The 21,670-nt window shown below is 42.6% G+C and overlaps 1 protein-coding gene across 1 annotated transcript in view; it reads left to right on the plus strand.

Annotated features, from left to right (window-relative positions):
- The first annotated feature begins 11,219 nt into the window (after positions 1-11,219).
- Positions 11,220-21,670, plus strand: part of GATA4 (GATA binding protein 4) — a 151,192-nt gene continuing 140,741 nt past the window's right edge. Inside the window, exon 1 of the mRNA XM_075860882.1 lies at positions 11,220-11,319. The gene's annotated coding sequence lies outside the window, so the exon portion shown is untranslated. The remainder of the gene's footprint in view (positions 11,320-21,670) is intronic.

Genomic DNA, 21,670 nt, shown 5'->3' on the forward strand with positions numbered 1-21,670 from the left:
AGTTACCCATACACACTATATATAGTTAACCGTATAGTTACCCATATACATTTAATGTCGTTACCCATATTGTTACCCATACACATTAGAGTTACCTATATAGTTACCAAAACACATAAGAGAGAAGTAAAGGCCCTTTTACACCGGCCGATAAGCGGCCAGTGCAGCGAGCGCCGATCAACGAGACATCGATGATCGGCTCTCGTTTGCTCCTGTCACATGGAGCTATAGATGTGAATGAGCAGTCGTCACTCCGATCACTCGTCCCCATCCATTATTATCATGTCGGCAGCGCGTCTTTTTGTTTACACAGGGAGATGTGCTGCCGGCAACGATAATATTTTAGTTTTTTAAAACGATACGATCAGCAGATGATTGAGTGTTTGCTCGTTTACACAGGGCAATTATGGGCAACAAGCTTTATATTAACGCTAGTCTGCCCGATAATCGTCCTGTGTAAAACCCCCTTTACCCATATAGTTACCCATACACATTAGATATACAGTTACCCATACACATTATATATACAGTTACCCATACACATTAGATATACAGTTACCCATACACATTAGATATACAATTACCCATACACATTAGATATACAGTTACCCATACACATTAGTTAAACGTTGGCCATAAGGGTTCACTTTTACTTTTATTGTGGGTATTTTTTTGAGCAGCCTATGGCCTCATTCACAGGGCTGTCTTACAACTCACAAATTGTATGGAGTCATAATAGGGCATCCAAAGACTTCTGTGGGTCTCTATTGTACCTCTGCATACCACTGATTTTATATGGAATCCAAAAACAAAAATTAAGACATACGCCATCACATGCAGTATTACATTGCTTCTAGGGCAGAATATCCCTGTAACACGCTGCTGTCTGACCTCTGTCTGGGCTGCCATATAGACCCATGACCGTGTTCATGTGGCCATAGTCCCAGCTATTTTTCTAGAATATAAAAAGTAAAATATTTTATAATCCTAGCTAAATGAATCCTTGCGGTTCCTCATGATTGGGTTTCTCACCGACTGTAGGCTACTATTATAACAATAACAGATAAGATTGCAATGAGAAAGATTAGATTTAATTAATCCAATCTTTGCGACCATTTACACGTGCAGATTATCACTATGGTTAACCATTTGAGCAGATTAGAGCCGTAATCCCTAGGTCTACATCCAGCCTTAAACTGATTGGAGAGACATCCACCATGTTTGACCCAACACTGATCCTGCGACGGCACCAATACTGATGGGTCCAATAATTCCCTTTTCTATGAGATAACAGATAGAAATACATTTGGCCATACACTAAAGGTCCTTTTACATGGGTCAATTATCGGTCAAACGATCGTTCATAGAACGCTCGTTGCCTATAATTGCTCTGTGTAAAACGCTCATTCACCTGCTGATCATAACGTTTTAAAAAGTTAAATATTATCGTTGTCGGCAGCACATCCGCATGTGTAAACATGGAGACGCGCTGCTGACCTGATAATAATGTATGGGGATGAGCGATCGGAGTAACGTGCGCTCGTCCTCATACATAGCTCCCCGCGAAAGGAGCAAATGAGCGCCGACCAACGAGCTGTCTTGTTGATTGGCGCTCGTTTACACGGCCCAGGACGGGCCGTGTAAGAGGACCTTTAGCCATTGGCCACAAGCTCGTTCAGTCAACAGCTATTGCTCTCGACGCGAAGATTAACATGCAACCTCGGCCAAGCATACATGTCTATTTTAATGTGGCGAGGGGATAAGCTGCTGCCAGACCCCTTTGCCTTCGACTTATCTTGAGTAGGAACAAAGGATTTGGCACGTTAAAATCTCTATACTGAACATGCCTTACCCTTCTTTCCGCGACATCTGCCAGTCAGAAGACCCTTATACATATTAGATTGTTGGTCAGTCCCGCTGATGACTTTCATCTAATGTGTATGGGCAGCTTTACTCTCTTACTCACTGGGACATTCAAGCTTATGGTCTCCAGTTCCTTATAATTATCAATGCATCTTTTGGTCTGGTGTGAAGATATGACTGACCATAGTGAGTGGATGGACATCAACATTTTTGAATAGGAAAAAATTATGGTAACAAAAATGAATCGTTTTTATTCATTAAACATTAAATATCCTTCTAATCTTGTTAAAAATGCAAGTACTTAAGCATAGAGCCATTAGCTGGCAACAGATATTACATTTTACATGAAAGATCTCACCAAATTCCAAGTGATCCGTTGACAATGTAACTTAGTCCCCTAAGTTTTGTTTTGAGTTGTCTCCCAATGTTTACAATGCTGAGCAGCTCAATGTAGGTTGTTCGATAAGGTTAGCTTGAGGGCAACTCTAAAGTCAGACATTTTTTGTTGTCACTCTTTGCTGAACCAAGCATGTATGTTAAGCCTATAGGGATTGGGGAGATCAGTGGCAGTCAAAAACCTCCTGTACACCTTATATAGGGAAATAATTCAACTCATATTTCTTCAGACATTAGTATTTGGGTTAAGATATCACCATTTACATAAGATTATCAGCAACTCAAGATGCCTCCAGTCAATGGGCTAATAAGTTGAAGGTGTTGTGCCATCGGGTATATTGACGTCATAGAGAGGGATCCCAACTGGGTTTACAAAGACTCAATGAGACCATGTATTACATGGTTAACCATTGATACAGCTGATCATCAGGCAGCTTCATCCTAACATGTGGTTGTCCAGATGGGAAAGCCTCTTTAAGCAGAGTTAATGTAAATTTCTGCGTATACATTCAAGATAATGCGTTATTGGGAAAAGCCAGTGCTGCATTTTTGCTATAATGGGGTGCAGCACCCACATCTCTTACATACTATAAACAATAAGTATATAATACAGCTCAATATATGGAAGGATGAAGACAATGCTCTACAAACATATCAAACATCAAACAGTTAGTATGGAATCCTTGATGTTACGGTTGTCAAGATTTATTTGGGTCTTGGAGATGCTGGCCAGATCTCTTCAGAGATCTCCCTTTTCTTCACAGGAAGGGTAAACATTTCACATGAAAGATGAACTGGACGGTTCTGGATGGTACCAGTTTATAGATAGTCTTGGACAATCTCAATGAACTTGTAAAACATGCTTGTAACTTTTATTCTCATATTTATCGGCCTCATTAGAGCCAGGCCTGGACCTTCAGTGACAGTAAAAGTTAATTTCCAGTTCTGGTGGAATGTTTTCCAGGCTAGGAGGCATCAGGTGACCGATCACTCTAGAAATTCATAGGATATAGAAACTTCTAGGTTAAGGGAGTATTCTGTTTCTATGGCTTGGAGGTAGCTCAAGATTTGGTACATGGTAGTCAGCGCAATCACTGGTGTCTACGTCACTCGGGAAGCAATAAGTCCTCAATGAAGAATAAGGAACCACAACCTTGTAAACATGTCTTGAAAGAACTTGGATTATCATTTAGAAGTTACTTATTTCCATCCTTCACATATTATTCTCTGGCTGGAGAAGACATTTTATGACTCTTCCTCAGCTTTTGGCAAGGTTTGGGGAGTCTACGCCCAACTTGTCTTGTTTGCCTGGGTTCCTCACACTCTCCATGAAGGTCTATTCTGCTGCTTCTTTTTTATTGTCCTTGGCCTTTTTCATCCTTCTAGTCACTCATCCTTACCAATGTCATGGCCCCAACTCTTCATTGTTCATATTCTTGTAGCACTTCCACAAGGAGCAATCACTTCCAAATGAATCCTCACCCAATAACATACCATATATTAAAAAAAACATCCATTCATGGTCATCTGACCAGGTGACCTCACACTATCATACTATCTGTGCCGGTGCACAGGAGCTCGGCAGACGAAAGTCCCTGTGTTACAGAATTATACTACCCCCTAACAGCAACACTTCTAAGGTGGAATACCTCTATACAAATGGAACTGTGGGAGGGATCATCCAGCTCACCTTAGGATGCAGTTTTCTTCGCTCTGCGCCTGTATCTCCGTGACGGCCCAAGGTGTTGGAAACAGGAAAAACAAACAAAAGTAGAGGATCCAGCGCAATCATTTAAAATAGAACATGGTTCCAATTTTATTGGGATATTAAAACAGAATAAATCCCGAGTGTTGAGTTTAGAGATAGGTAGATAGGTGCCTACGCGTTTCAGATGCTTCTACACATCCTTCCTCATGGCTTTCTTTTCCCTGAGTGAAACCATGTTCTATTTTAAATGATTGCGCTGGATCCTCTACTTTTGTTCGTTTTTCCGGAATACCTCTATATTATGGCATACAATGGAGCATGCCACGATTTAGATACATGCAGTATGCCCCCCATAGACTTCTATAGGTGTTGAACTATGGCTCCGTAAAACTTACAGCTTGTATGGAGCCATAATATGGACATGTATATGAGAAACCATAATACGGCCATGTGTATGAGAAGCCATAATACGGCCCTGTGTATGGGAAGCCATATTACGGCCGTGTGTGTGAGAAGCCATAATACGGCCCTGTGTATGTATGAGAAGCCATAATACGGCATATGTATGAGAAGCCCTAATATGGCCATGTGTATGAGAAGCCATAATACGGCCCTGTATATGAGAAGCCATAATACGGCCATGTGTATGGGAAGCCATAATACGGCCATGTGTATGAGTAGCCATTATGCGGCCATGTGTATGAGAAGCCTTAATACAGCCATGTGTATGAGAAGCCATAATACGGCCATGTGTATGAGAAGCCATAATACGGCCCTGTGTATGAGAAGCCATAATACGGCCATGTGTATGAGAAGCCATAATATGGCCCTGTGTATGAGAAGCCATAATACGGCCATGTGTATGAGAAGCCATAATACGGGCATGTGTATGAGAAGCCATAATTCGGCCATGTGTATGAGAAGCTATAATACAGCCCTGTGTATTAGAAGCCATAATATGGCCATGTCTATGAGAAGCCATAATACGGCCATGTCTATGAGATGCTATAATACGGCCATGTGTATGAGAAGCCATAATACAGCCATGTGTATTAGAAGCAATAATACGGCCATGTGTGTGAGAAGCCATAATACGACCCTGTGTATGAGAAGCCATAATACGGCTATGTGTATGAGAAGCCATAATACGGCCCTGTGTATGAGAAGCCGTAATATGGCCATGTGTATGAGAAGCCATAATACGGCAATGTGTATGAAAAGCCATAATACGACCATGTGTATGAGAAGCCATAATACGGCCCTGTGTATGAGAAGCCATAATACAGCCATGTGTATGAGAAGCCATAATACGGCCATGTCTATGAGAAGCCATAATACGGCCATGTCTATGAGATGCCATAATACGGTGATGTGTATGAGAAGCCATAATGCGGCCATGTGTATGAGAAGCCATAATACGGCCATGTGTATGAGAAGCCATAATACGGCCCTGTGTATGAGAAACCATATTACGGACATGTGTATGAGAAGCCATAATATGGCCATTTGTACGAGAAGCCATATTACGGTCCTGTGTTTGAGAAGCCATAATACAGCCCTGTGTATGAGAAGCCATAATACGGCCATGTGTATGAGATGCCATAATACGGCCATGTGTATGAGAAGCCATAATACCGCCCTGTGTATGAGAAACCATATTACGGACATGTGTACGAGAAGCCATAATACGGTCCTGTGTTTGAGAAGCCATAATACAGCCCTGTGTATGAGAAGCCATAATACGACCATGTGTATGAGAAGCCATAATGTGGCCATGTGTATGAGAAGCCATAATACGGCCCTGTGTATGAGAGCCATAATACTGGCATGTGTATTAGAAGCCATAATACGGCCATGTTTATGAGAAGCCATAATGCGGCCATTTGTATGAGAAGCCATAATACAGCCCTGTGTATGAGAAGCCATAATACGGCCCTGTGTATGAGAAGCCATAATACGGCCATGTCTATGAGACGCCATAATACGGCCATGTGTATGAGAAGCAATAATGCGGCCATGTGTATTAGAACCCATAATACGGCCATGTGTATGAGAGGTCATAATACGGCCTTGTGTATTTGAAGCCATAATACGGCCATGTGTATGAGAAGCCATAATATGGCCCTGTGTATGAGAAGCCATAATACGGCCTTGTGTATGAGAAGCCATAATACGGCCCTGTGTATGAGAAGCCATAATTCGGCCATGTGTATGAGAAGCCATAATACAGCCATGTGTATGAGAAGCCATAATACGGCCATGTGTATGAGAAGCCATAATACGGCCATGTGTATGAGAAGCCATAATACGGCCCTGTGTATGAGAAGCCATAATGCAGCCATGTGTATGAGAAGCCATAATACGGCCCTGTGTATGAGAAGCCATAATACAGCCATGTGTATGAGAAGCCATAATACGGCCCTGTGTATGAGAAGCCATAATACGGCCCTGTGTATGAGAAGCCATAATACGGCCCTGTGTATGAGAAACCATAATACGGCCCTGTGTATGAGAAGCCATAATACAGCTCTGTGTATGAGGTCAATACATTGCATTTGAACGCCATTTCTTTTCGCAGACCCTGCACTCAAACATGTGAGTGTTGCTTTTGAGGCTTTGGGACCACGTTCACGGCCATAATACCTAAACAGTCCACAGTTGTGTTCTGCCCCATTTTGAAATTCGACTTCTAGGGTATGTTCACACGCAAACTCAAAAACATCTGAAAATACTGAACTGTTTTCAAGGGAAAACAGCTTCTGATTTTCAGACGTTTTTTTAAGCCACTCGCGTTTTTTCACTGCGTTTTTCAGGGCATTTTATACAGCCGTTTTTGGAGTTTTTTCAATAGAGTCTTTGAAAAACTGCTCCAAAAACGTCCCAAGAAGTGACCTGCACTTCTATTTTTCAAAATGGCCGCACAAAATAATGGCCCGTCGGAACAGAGCGTCGTTTTTCCAATGGAATTCAATGGGCAGATGTTTGGAGGCATTACGGTCCGAAAAACAGCCGAAAATAGGCCGTGTGAACATACGCTTACTGTTTTGACCTTGCACCATCCTGTATTTCCCTTTTGAACATTTGTGTCATTTCAAATATTAAGGCCTAGTTCACACAGAGTTATTTTTGCGTGGTTTTTGACGCCAAAAACGCCTCCCATATATTTCAATGGGAGACGGAGGCGGTTTTTTTCCTGCTTGCGGGAAAAAGAAGCGTCGTGCCCTTTCTTCAGGCGTTTCTGTCTCTGAACTCCCATTGACATTGATGGGAGGCAAAGAAAGAGGTTTTCACTGTGTTTCTTGCCCGCGGTGCTCAATGGCTGTGGCTGAAAAACGTGGCAAAATACACGGCAAGTATTCTGCCAGCAGGTCAAAATCTGCCTCAAAATTCCTTCAGCCTGCTAAAAAAAATCAGTGTGAACAGGGTCTTAAAGTGGATTCATATTTAATATTTCGCACCTTTTTACTTTCTCTAGTGTTGTCTGCATTTCCGTCTTTTACACCTTTTTCATTAGGACACATCTATATTCAGTGACTGCAAATTAATTGCACTGCCCATGGGAGTATATGGTAGTCAAAAATCAACCTCCGTCCAAACACAGATTCAGGCACTGATATTTATCCCCTCTATGCTATACACTGCAGCACTGCTTGTTTAGACAGGCTGAGATTCATAAAACGAGCCCAAGACAAGCTCACCAAGAAGTTAGTGAACTGAGAACTGATTTCTTTTATAGCAATGATAAAATAATTTGAATCTACAAGCAACTAAGTCACCAGTGAGAAAATTTGCCCCGAGAAGAAATCTAAGAGGCCACGTCAAAGGGAATTCTATCATTCCTCCTGTGTGAACTTGCTCTAAGTAAGCAAGCAAATACTGAAACGCGCGTCACTGCAGTCCTCAGGATTCCACCACATAGAGGACAATGTCGCGTTGGCACATAGGGGGTACTTAAGAAAGATTTCTATGCCAGCTTTCTGGCATAGAAAAGTCACACAAGGGCCAAAAAGTCGTAATTTGCGGTGCCAATTTTTTTTGCCGCCGTCCTAGGCACTTTTGTGGGAAGGGGGCATGGCCTCTGGGAAAAGGGCGTGGTCACCGAAGCCTGACAAATTTATTATGATTTACACCAGAAAACGCATAGTGGATTTCACTCTATGGAGCCTATCAATGTAGAGGCCCGTGCTGGGCCCCTACCTTGCCCATCCCCAATTAGACTAACCCTGCCATCGGACATTGAAAATAAATAAAAAATGAAATAAACCAAAAATTATACTCACCGCTCTTCTCTCCTCCAGCTCCCTCATTATTCCAGTGCTGCTCATACAATGTAATGTAATGACAGTGTGCGGATGTTGTATGCGACAAAACTTTGAAGTGCTACGTCTAAAATAAAGCCCCGATGCTGCTCGTCCCTGTATGAGCGGTGCTGGAGTGATGTGGGAGCTGGGGGGAGAAGAAGAGCGCTGAGCTGAGGTGAGTTTTTTATTTTTTTTATTTTCTGTCTGCTGCTTCCGGGAACGGTCGCGGTTGTTGCACCACAATCGTGGTGAACGATCCTGGCCAAAACATACAAGATATATTTTGCCTCTTAATAAATGTGTCAGACATTACTCTAACTTTTCTTACTTTTAAGACTGGTGTGTGAATCTCCAGTCCTAATAAATTCCCCCCATAGTGTGTGTGTCCTTAGTTCTAGAAATCCTTTGAGAATCGCTTTAGGCTACGTTCACAAATGCGGTCCCGCACCCGTTGTATAAGGGCACGTCCAGACGTGGCGGAATTGCTGTGGAATTCCGCTGCAGACAGTCCGCAGTGGAATTCTCCAGCGGCCGTTTTTAACATTTGTTTCAATACATTTTTAGGCAAGTTAGTACAGACGTTGCAGAAAACTCCACTGCGGACCATAGGCTGCGGTGCAGAATTTTCCCTCTGCAGCATGCGCTGACTGTTGTGGAGAAGATGCGGAATTTCACTGCGGATTTCAGCCTTTGCAATGCAAAAACTGAAATCTGTAGCAAGTCCGCTGTGTTTTCTGCAATGTCTGATTTACCTGTCAAATATGCAAATGTTGGTGCAGATTCGTTGGTGCAGATTCGTAATTGCCCCAAATCTGCAGCAACATCTGAACGTGCCCTGAAGGTTTCTAACGGCATCCGATTGACCCCTCTGACTTATAATGAGGTACGTTGGGGTATTTCCATTATTTTAGCAAGAAGGATAGGTCTGCATGCGGCGCTATTCTTGGTGTCAAATCTGATGGAACTGCCTGCGGAGGTTCCGATGGCCGTGTGAACATAGCTTTACATTTTTTTACACAAAGTCAGTGGTTTTTCTGGTGATTTGTCATCTATATCAGTCACATGTAGCAGGTGTCTCCATTGTCCGCTGACTGACGAACCATCATGTGACTGGTAACATCTGTGGTCGAGTCACTTGTACTATAGAAAGCAAAGCTCTGATGTTTCCTAAAAATTTTGTCTCCCAACAGGGTCACCTCGATTAACTCTTTTGCTGCCAGAATGGTTTATACTTTTATGCAAGGGAGCGAAAAAATCCTAAATTCAGCTGGGTATTACTGCCAAGGAAAAAAGTTAAAAAAAAAATGTTTACCTTAACTGTATGCCCCAAACATGACGTCAATGAGAAAAAAATTACATAATTCAGCATTGCACCACATTAAGAAGCATTGCTTCTAGGGGAGAATATGGGGCCTCACGGAAGGACCATATAGCAGTACACATGCCCTGTAAGATGACATAGAATTCCTATGGGCACCCATACAGTATCAGTGTATGAGCCCTAAATTATCAAAACGTACCCCATTTTTCCCAGAAACAGCGCCCCAAATGTCCATATGCTATACCTAGTATTGCAGCTTATTCCTATTCACATGTGCTGAGCTGCAATACTAGAACCAACACATGCACCAGAATGGCGCTGTTTCTGAAATTAAAGGAGACAATTTTTTAATACAGGACAATTTTTTTAAAGGGATTATATAGATGATAAATTTATTATCGCTGGGACCCTCACTACGTTTAGGAGTGATTAAGAATCCCCATTATAATCATCCATTATACAACCAGCGATCAGACATTTATCACATATCCTGTGGTGTTTAGATGGAGCGGTGGTCGAGCTTCGCATTGGAATTCCATTAAAAGTGTAAGGCCGGGTTCTCACGGGATGGATACGCTGCGTAAAAATCAACGCAGCGGGTCTGACCTGGAACCCGCTGGACATTCCATCTAAAAAATCACACCACATTGGTGCAGAAGATTTTCGTTAAAACTTACCTCCCTCCTCTGACGTTCGCTCCGGCCCCCCTGTATGACGTTGCAGGCTATGTGACGCTTCAGCTTTTAGACTTCTGGGTAAAGATGATTTTCTTTTTTCTTCCGGCGTTGCGATTTTTGCAGTATAAACCCTGTGATTACACCGCAAATGTCGCAACGCTTGGCTTTCTGTTGCGGGTTTTGCATACCCATTTAATTCAATGGCGAAAACCTGCAACAGAAATTCAACAAAAACGCAGAATACATTGACATTCTGCGGGATTAAATTCCGCACCGCAGGTCAAGTTATTACCGTTTACGCTGCTTTTTTTTTTCCGCAGCATGAGCATGAGATTTACTAAATCTCCCCCTCTTTGCTGCTACTGGAATTTCCGCACACACGTCCGTTTGCGGAAATTCGGCAGCGTTTACGCTACGTGGGAACCCGGCCTAAGGGACTGACAAAAACAAGCTGCGCAAATCAGAAGGGGTCCCAGATATCCCGTGGATAGGTGATAAATGTTTTCTCAGAATAAATACTTAAAAAAGACAACATTGGAAAATTTCTAAAAAAAAATAAAAAAATTTAAAATTGTGCCATTCCTAAGCCACATGGCCAGTTTAAAAACGTGGATTCGTCATACAAATTATTACACGCATTTCTATAGTCAGGCCAATGTGATACCATGTGTGATATTTTTTTTTTTAAACTGACCCTTCATTCACTATGGTTGATTCTTCACTGAATTTTTTGAAAATGTGTGTCGAGCTGTCGATCCTATTAACAGGTTGGAATTTTATCTTTTACAACTTGACCAAAAAGACAAAAACATTTTGAGGATGAATAAGGAGTAAAAAGTGTTAGTGAATAAGAGGCTGGTAACACAGAGCAGTTTTGTGAAACCCCCTAGAAGCTTGGAGGTTAATAAACCACTTTCTTATCTATTTTAATGTTATCAAATTCCAAAGGAAAGAGCTCAGGGCTGGGAGTTTGCTTTCCCAACGTCCATATGTTGCAGCTCAGGAGCAGGCAGACCCCAGCACCCTGTGAATATTTGTCCCCGCAGTCAAAAGGTAATGTGCTTCTTTTGTCTTTTCTATACTGAATTAAAGTGATTTTGTGGGGTTTTTTGGGTTAAAAAAATAATGATAGGGTAAGGCGTTAAAAATGTATTATGTATTATTCGAGTAAAAAAAAGTGTCAATAATATAAAAGAAACAAAACAGTAATGACCTAATATTACTAAGGTTATTTTAGAATTTTTTACTTTAAGCTATTTTTGAAATTTGTTTTATATTATTTAAGAATTATTTTTGAAATGTTGAATTCATTTAAAAAATAATTCCTTAATAATATGAAAAGTGAAAAAATATTTCAAATAGAGAAATAATTATAAAAAATAAGAAACAACAGCCTCTTTCAACTCTCTTTATCAGATGTGTATTTCTATGTCTAAAATGTTACCATGAAATATTATTACATTATATTAGATTATTATGTGCTCATAAGTCATTTCAATTTTGCTTTTTCGGAGTAACCTGTATTCTCTCATGTGAAAAACATTTTTTTAAATGGAGTACAATTTCCCCTGGCAACGCAAAATTTCAGAAAAATTATCACTATGCTGAAAATTAGATTTTATACAGTTCAGAGTTATTTAATTATTCAACAAAGCTTGAGACATCGAGTTTGAAAATGTATTCATTCATTTTCTATTTTATATATATTTATTTTTATTTATTAAATAATAAATTCAATGCATAAATATTGTTAGAAATATAAACGTAATTATATTATATTATTAATATAATAATATTTTATATTTTAATTTAATATTCTTATATAAAAGAAAGAAATGTTTTGCGAAAAAAAATATAGAAACGTATTTCTTGTTCACAAAGACAAAGAACATATTAAATTGAGATAATACTCAAAGAACTGTTAATGTTGAATTTAGTTTTAGAACTGAAACCATAATTCTAGTAAAAATTTTAGCTGGAGAGCAATAATAAGAAGCAATATTATTTTATCATAGGCCCAGCACTAGAAATAATGTATATTTTATTTAACTTTTTATTATTTATAATGATTATTTATTATTCAGACGTTCTGCTTATATTCATATAATTGTGTAATATTATTTAATCCATTCGATGTAAAAATATAGAATAATTTGACACCATTTACAAATTTGGCAAAAAAAAAAATATTTATTTTTTGTATTTATTTTAACTTTTTTTATTTCATTTATACTTGTTTTTAATCACTTGGAAATGTACAATAAATATATGGCTTACATATTTTAAAATGTAATTTCACATTTTAATAGTTCTCCAAAATTTCAAATGTGGTAATGTTTTGGCAGAGAAAGAATTAAGCACTTATTGAAAGGACTAAGACGTAGAATATTCAAAGATAATACGGTTTTAACCAATAGGGCACATATTGTGATCTACAGAACAAACAATTTTAGGGAGCATGAGATACTACAGATATCAGGAGCTGTCAAGTTACTGTTGAGGAAAGTTCAGATGTCCTTCACCCCTCCATGTATCTCTGGTTCAATATTTGTGAATTGACAAGTTCCACCAGGGTTGGTTCCGCAACACTCAACGTGGTAAAATTCATGCCTGCATTTAAAATTTGAGGTTGAGCCTTTGTTGAATAGAACATAATCGGTTAATGGTGTTTGCGGGAAAACATTAATTGTGATCCTTATAGACTTTAGATGATCATAAGACATTCCGGCCTTGAAAGATCTTTTCATCAACATATACGTTTGGATCACCGCGCATGCAGAAGATAAAAAGAAAGTAAACCCAAATAGTTACGGCCTCAGCTTATCTTGGAAGAGACCAAAAAATTCTTCACAGCCGAAAAAAATAACTACTACTATGCGAAGACCATTGCACCCAATTATTATTGTGGTGTCTAGTTATATGGGGTGGGATCTTGCTACATGACCTATGCATCTATAAGAACACCTCCTACAATTTGGCCTCTTACGCATGAGTTAAACCACCAGAAGAAGACTGCTTGTCCTGCCATCTCTTAACTGCAATACCAGACATAACCAAGGACAAGGGTGGCGCTATTACCGTGAAAAACAAGTAGACCGTTTTTTCTAATGTCATATAACCTACTCAGTGTGCCAACAGAAGAAAGTATGAGCAGACATTTTTTTTTAAAACGCAAAAACATATTCACAAAATTCCACCTTATTAAAGAGTGCATACGTTTATAGAATTTTTGAAATTTGTGACCGAGCCAGTTATTTGGAAAATTTCAGAATTCACTCATTTTGGTCATAGTCATTACTATTTTATCAGCCGATATATGTTTAGAAAGTAGAGTTTGTAATTGGATTGAGAATTGGCTCAAGGACCGTATCCAGAGAGTTGTGGTCAATGATTCCTACTCTGAATGGTCACCGGTTATAAGTGGTGTACCCCAGGGTTCAGTGCTGGGACCACTATTATTCAACTTATTTATTAATGATATAGAGGACGGGATTAATAGCACTTTTTCTATTTTTGCAGATGACACCAAGCTATGTAGTATTGTTCAGTCTATAGAAGAAGTTCGTCAATTGCAAGCGGATTTGAACACATTAAATGTTTGGGCGTCCACTTGGCAAATTAAGTTTAATGTAGATAAATGTAAAGTTATGCATCTGGGTACCAACAACCTGCAAGCATCATATGTCCTAGGGGGAGCTACACTGGCGGATTCACTTGTTGAGAAGGATCTGGGTGTAATAATCTGCAGACATATGTCCTAGGGAAAGCTACACTGGGGGAGTCATTTGTTGAGAAGGATTTGGGTGTAATAATCTGCAGCATCATATGTCCTAGGGGGAGCTACACTGGGGGAGTCACTTGTTGATAAGGATATGGGTGTAATAATCTGCAGGCATCATATGTCCTAGGGGAAGCTACACTGGGGGAGTCACTTGTTGAGAAGGATCTGGGTGTACTTGTAAATCATAAACTAAATAACAGCACAATGTCAATTGGCTGCTTCAAAGGCCAGCAAGATATTGTCGTGTATTAAAAGAGGCATGGACTCGTGGGACAGGGATATAAGGGCACGTTCAGACGTGGCAGAGTTTTTCTGCTGCAAATGTTGGTGCAGATTTGGGGCAATGACGTAACGAATCTGCACTAACATTTGCATATTTGACAGGTAATTCAGACGTTGCCGAAAAGACAGCGGACTTGACACAGATTTCAGTTTTTTCATTGCAAAGGATGAAATCCGCAGTGAAATTCCGCTTCTTCTCCGCAACAGACAGTGCATGCTGCGGAGGGAAAATACCGCACCTCAGCCTATGGTCCGCAGCGGAGTTTTCCGCAACGTCTGAACTAACTTGCCTAAAAATGTATTGAAACAAATGTAAAAAAAACGGCCGCTGGAGAATTCCACTGCGGACTGTCCGCCACGTCTGAATTAGCCCTAATATTACCACTTTACAAAGCATTAGTGAAGCCTCATCTAGAATATGCAGTTCAGTTCTGGGCTCCGGTTCATAGAAAGGATGAAAAATACAAAGAAGAGCAACGAAGCTAATAATGCGCAAGGAGAATTTAAGTTATGAGGAAAGATTAAAAGAATGAAACCTATTTAGCCTTGAAAAGAGACGACTAAGGGGGGACATGATTAATTTATATAAATATATTAATGGCACATACAAAAAATATGGTGAAATCCTGTTCCATGTAAAACCCCCTCAAAAAACAAGGGGGCACTCCCTCCGTCTGGAGAAAAAAAGGTTCAACCTGCAGAGGTGACAAGCCTTCTTTACTGTGAGAACTGTGAATCTATGGAATAGTCACCGCAGGAACCGTCACAGCAGGGACAGGAGATGCTGCAAAAAAGGCAAAGATCATTTCCTAGAACAAAAAAATATTCGCTCCTATGTGTAGAAATTTTTTACTTCCCTTTTCCCATCCCTTGGTTGAACTTGATGGACATGTGTCTTTTTTTCAACCGTACGAACTATGTAACTATGTAAGGCCCCATGCACACGACCGTATTTTTGTCCACCCGTAAATACTGGCGTAAATGCGGGTCCTTGGTCACACGTATTCGACCCGTATTGCACCAGTATTTACAGACCCGTGCCCGTAAATACGGGTCCGGTGTCACCCGTATTCCACCCATATTTACGGGCACGTTTTTGGCTGCAAAATTGCAGTGCACTAATCGGCAGCCCTTCCCTCTATCCGTGCAGGATAGAGAGAAGGGACAGCCCTTTCCGTAATAAAAGTAAAAGAAATTCATACTTACCCGGCCGTTGTCTTGGTGACGCGTCCCTCTCTTGACATCCAGTCCGACCTCCCTGGATAACGCGGCACTCCATGTGACCGCTGCAGCCATTGATGGCCTGTGATTGGCTTCAGCGGTCACATGGGCTATAACGTCATCCCAGGAGGCCGGACTGGAGGAAGAAGCAGGGAGTTCTGGGTAAGTATGAACGTCTTTTTTTTTTTTACAGCTTTATCTATATTGTGATCGGTAGCCACTGTCCATGGTGCTGAAACAGTTACTGCCGATCGTTTAAAGAGGCTCTGTCACCAGATTTTCAAACCCCTATCTCCTATTGCAGCAGATCGGCGCTGCAATGTAGATTACAGTAACGTTTTTATTTTTCAAAAACGAGCATTTTTGGCCAAGTTATGACCATTTTTATATTTATGCAAATGAGCCTTTCTTAAGTACAACTGGGCGTGTTTAAAGTTATGTCCAAGTGGGCGTGTATCATGTGTGTACATCTGGGCGTTTTTACTTCTTTTACTAGCTGGGCGTTGTGAATGGAAGTGTATGATGCTGACGAATCAGTGTCATCGCGAGATCACGCTGTGACGTCACTCACTTCCTCCCACAGGAACTTCATCGCGTCGGATGAGCGAGGACACGCTGTGTGTCTGAACTGCCAGAAGCTGGGTGGTAACGAAGAGAAGTGGATGATGCTCATTCGTCAGCATCATACACTTCTATTCACAACGCCCAGCTAGTAAAACAAGTAAAGACGCCCAGACAGTGGCGTAACTACCGCTGTAGCAGCAGTAGCGGCTGCTACGGGGCCCGCGGCATGAGGGGGCCCGTGTCGCCCGCCGGCACAGGCCACCTCCATGGCCGGAGGCTCCGCTAGCAGCTGCTATGGCTGCTACAGCGCGACGCCACTGAACAGTACGGCAGAGCAGGGAGGTATCTCCCCGCTCTGCCATTAAACAAAAGACACGTATCCCCTATCCACAGGAGAGGGGATACATGTGTGATCGCTGGCAGCGATAAGGAGAACGGGGGACTGAAAGTCCCCTGAAGTTCTCCATCACAAACCTCGGACTTCCGGGGTCTGTGTCGGCAGCTCCGTAGAAATGAATGGAGCGCCGGTCCCGCTTGTGCGCATGCGTGACCAGCGCTCCTTTCATTTTTAGTGAGCTGCGCAGACGCCGGAAGTCAGAGGTTAGTCATGGAGAACTTCAGGGGGACTTTCAGTCCTCCGTTCTCCCTATCGCTGCCAGCGATCACACATGTATCCCCTATCCTGTGGATAGGGGATACATGTCTTTTATTAGGACACACTGTAGGTCGCATTTTTTTGGGAGGGGGGACGCTGTATGGCGTTCCCTACAGGGGGGGCACTGTATGGCGTTCACTACAGAGGGGACGACTATGTATGGCGTTCCCTATAGGGGGGACGCTGTATGGTATTCCCTACAGGGGGGGGGACGCTGTATGGCGTTCCCTACAGGGGGGGACGCTGTATGGCATTCCCTACAGGGGGGGGCTGTCTGGCGTTCCCTACAGGGGGGCTGTATGGCGTTCCCTACAGGGGGGGCTGTATGTCGTTCCCTACAGGGGGGGCTGTATGGCGTTCCCTACAGGGGGGGCTGTATGGCGTTCCTTACAGACCCCCCCTGTAGTGAACGCCATACAGACTCCCTGTAGGTAACGCCATACAGCCCCCCCAGTAGGGAACGCCATACAGCCCCCCCTGTAGGGAACACCATACAGCCCCCCTTGTAGGGAACGCCATACAGTGTCCCCCCTGTAGGGAACGCCATACAGAGTCGTCCCCCCTGTAGGTAACGCCATACAGTCCCTCTGTAGATAACGCCGGACAGCCCCCCGTAGATAACGCCATACAGTCCCCCCTCTAGATAACGCCATACAGCCCCCTCTGTAGATAGCGCCATACAGCCCCCTCTGTAGATAGCACCATACAGCCCCCCATGTAGATAGCGCCATACAGCCCCCCTGTAGATAGCGCCATACAGCCCCCCTGTAGATAGCGCCATACAGCTCCCACCTGTAGATAGTGCCATACTGCCCCCCCCTCTGTAGGGAACGCCATACAGCCCCCCCCTGTAGGGAACGCCATACAGCCCCCCCCTGTAGGGAACGCCATACAGACTCCCTGTAGGTAACGCCATACAGCCCCCCTGTAGGGAACGCCATACAGCCCCCCCTGTAGGGAACACCATACAGCCCCCCCTGTAGGGAACGCCATACAGAGTCGTCCCCCCTGTAGGTAACGCCATACAGTCCCTCTGTAGATAACGCCAGACAGCCCCCCCGTAGATAACGCCATACAGTCCCCCCTCTAGATAACGCCATACAGCCCCCTCTGTAGATAGCGCCATACAGCCCCCCATGTAGATAGCGCCATACAGCCCCCTGTAGATAGCGCCATACAGCCCCCCTGTAGATAGCGCCATACAGCCCCCACCTGTAGATAGTGCCATACTGCCCCCCCCTGTAGGGAACGCCATACAGCCCCCCCCCCTGTAGGGAACGCCATACAGCCCCCCCCTGTAGGGAACGCCATACAGTCCCCCCCTGTAGGGAACGCCATACAGTCCCCCCCTGTAGGGAACGCCATACAGTCCCCCCTGTAGGGAACACCATACAGTCCCCCCCGTAGATAACGCCATACAGCCCCCTCTGTAGATAGCGCCATACAGCCCCCTCTGTAGATATCTACAAAGGGGGCTGTATGGCGTTATCTACAGGGGGGCTGTATGGCGTTATCAAAAGGGGGGGTTTGTAAAAAAGGCACTATCTACAAGGGAGGGGGGGTTGTGTGACACCCGGGGGAGGGGGGGCCCCAGTCAAAAGTTTACTATGGGGCCCAGTCTTTCCTAGTTACGCCCCTGCGCCCAGATGTAACGAACACAATACATGCCCACTTGGACATAACTTTAAACACGCCCAGTTGTACTTAAGAAAGGCTAATTTGCATAAATATAAAAATGGTCATAACTTGGCCAAAAATGCTCGTTTTTTTAAAAAAAACAACGTTACCGTTATCTACATTGCAGCGCCGATCTGCTGCAATAGGAGATACGGGTTTGAAAATCTGGTGACAGTGCCTCTTTAACTCTTTCAGCACCCTGGACAGTGACTATTTACTGACGTCGCCTAGCAACACGTAGTCACCCGTAATTACGGGAGGCCCATAGACTTCTATGGGCTGCCCCTGCCATAATTACGGCCTGAAATAGGATATGTTCTATCTTTTTCAACGGCATGGGCACCTTCCCGTAAGCATACAGGGAGGTACCCGTGGCCAATAGAAGTCTAAGGGCCCGTAATTACGGGAGTTTTTACGGTCGTGTGCATGGGGCCTAACTATATCGACACCTATCTTATATCTATTGCCATCAGTAAACATTGTCAACTTCTTGTACATAGGGGGTAACCAGTCATGTTAAAAAAAATTTGTTCCCTCCTTGGGCAAATACCTCTAGAGGTGCCAGACAGCTCATTACTCGTATTCTCCGGCATGCGCGCTCAGCTTGTATGTTAAATGCACAGTGGGTGGGAGATCCAGGGGTGATGAGAAAAGGCTGAACATCTATCTATGGCCAATAATGGGCTAAAGGCCATTTACACATAACAATTTTTGTATATGAGCTGTAAGCAATAGAACAGACGTACTTCAAATTATTACCTTTAGTCACATCATAGCATCAACCTCCTTACAAAGAATATGGGATCTTTGTCCATTTCTTACAAATAAAAGCAGTATCTATGTGTAGCTGTGATGCCGACACCGATTACATGACCTAGCGACTGATTCTATACACACAGATACTATTCTATATCTAGTGAGCTTCAGACCCCTTCCCTTAAACCACTTGCACCCCACACTGCTTTCCTACTCAGGCGGCAGAGAAAAGTTCCATTCTCTTCCGCTGTCAGTGTTGGTCATTAATTAAAATGGAAGAAAAAGGAAGGATATACAGGAGAGCGCTACTGGTAAGAAACGATTATCAATGGTAGTTTCCTTGATTTATTTAATATAGGCAACGCGTTTCGACACAAGACATGTGTCTTTGTCAGGCCAATGACCCCTAGACTTGGTCATTGACCATGTCAGAGGCAATTGGGTTTGCGGCCTGGGATTTGGAGCACAGACCCCATAGGATCAGCTATCAGCAAATAGGTATTAATCATGATTTTACTATAAAAGTAACTAATGGCTGACCAAAAAAAAAAAAATGAAGGCACCAGGGGTGTAGCTATCTGGTGCGGAGTTGGCACTGGGGCTCCTCTGACACATAATCAGACACCAGTATTACAAATGTCACAGTTTAGGTCGGGAATTTGTTACAGATTTTACATTGAGGCCCAGTAGCAAAGTAAGTTATCCTACTGTAAGGTCCAGATCACTTAAAGAGGTTGTACAGGATGAGAAGAAAAACAGTGCCACACCTGTCTATAGGTTGTGTGTGGTATTGCAGCACTTCTCCATTAAATTGAATAGGGCTGAGGTGCAATACCACTCACAACCTATAGACAGGAATGGTGGCTGTTCCTGTAAGAAAGCGGCCATGTTTTTCTAATCCTGTACAACCCCTTTAAGGGGACACTTATCTCTTCTTCAAAGCAAACAGTGCTTTTCTGTGGCTGAAGAAGAGCACTGATTGGTACAAACCCTTTCAGACTTGGTAATTGGCCTGATTGAAGGTCAATTCAGACTGGACAATCAGCGATCAAGGACCATGCCTCTTGGATGCCCATAGGGTCTTTCCAAACCACCCATGACACAGTGCCCTGCATTGTACCCCCATCCGTTTGACAGCCTTTGAGACTCATTCAGTTGATATCTCAGAGAACGTTACATCATTATTTTCAGTCCGGTGGCCCAGGCCATTCTCAGTCCAACCCTACAAAGAGATGTATGTGTTGTCCAACCATATCCTCTGAGTAGCTGCTGAACAGTATGTCCGATATTAAAAATAAAATTACTATGGTAATAAAAAAAATGTTCAATGCGCAAGTCCACCCTAGACAGGAGCCTCATCCGTCTATCCATATTGTCCATGTCCTAAGTGGTGGCGCACCATCTACATCCTCGAAACTGGGATAAACCACTTTAAAACCACTTAACGTGACTAAAAATACAACGAACATAAAACCCTACAACCGAAACTTCTATCAGACAAAGATTATGACTTAGTATGGCCGGGGAAGAGGAAGGGAGGACCAAGAGAAAAAATCCTTAAGATACACAGAGCAGAAGAGTAAGATCTCGTGATCCATCACTGAGCGCTTAACGGCACTGCTTCATCTCTGAAATCATTCATAATGGTTTTATGTGTAAATAAACCCGTCACAAGCCGCGAGGACTTGCTACAATTACCCCTTGGATGTTTTATTTGTACTTAAAGTGTCTTAAGGGGCTTATTGAAGAGTTAACAAGCAATAAGTCAAATCCTACAGCAGCAAATGCCTTAACCTTTAATTCACCTAAACAGAGAGTTCATCAGTCCTGCAGACGGTAGGGATACATGGAGCAGCGTTATATATACTGCTATATCTTATATACAATAACCCTTGTGGGTCTGCAACCTTATTAAGACTTTATTCCAGTAGTAAAAAAGAAGCGCCCGCGCCCCACTCACAGAAAAGGTGACTTCTTAACATAAATAACTCCTTTATAACATCCTTCTTTTATCCTTAAGTTCTTAAAGTGGTATTCCCAAAATTATAAATTATAACCTATCCAATGTAGCGGCGGGCACATTCTCAACTGCCGATCCATTAAATCTCCTCCTCACTGCACTCTCCGCTTGATCTGGGGGTTTGGGAACCCGTATTCATCATCACTGTGGGTCTCAGCTGTAAGGCGCCCAGCGATCAGAAAATGATCACTTATCCTGTGGATGATAGGGGATCATTTATGATTTTGGGAATACCCCCTTTAAGTCTCCATTTGCTGTGTAGTTGGATACAATGGATTGTTCTAAGTTATCTGTATTTTAGGCTAGAGAGGCTGACTGTAGTGTCCTTAATGGGGCAACTGATAGGAAGTCCGGAAATTGTCTGCCCCTCCCCCTGAAATTATTTGAGCTGGATATCAATATATATCTTGATAATCAAAATAAATTTACAGGAGAACAAACTGATTAT

This window comes from Rhinoderma darwinii, chromosome 4 (genome assembly GCF_050947455.1).
Source record: "Rhinoderma darwinii isolate aRhiDar2 chromosome 4, aRhiDar2.hap1, whole genome shotgun sequence".
Lineage (NCBI taxonomy): Eukaryota > Metazoa > Chordata > Amphibia > Anura > Rhinodermatidae > Rhinoderma > Rhinoderma darwinii.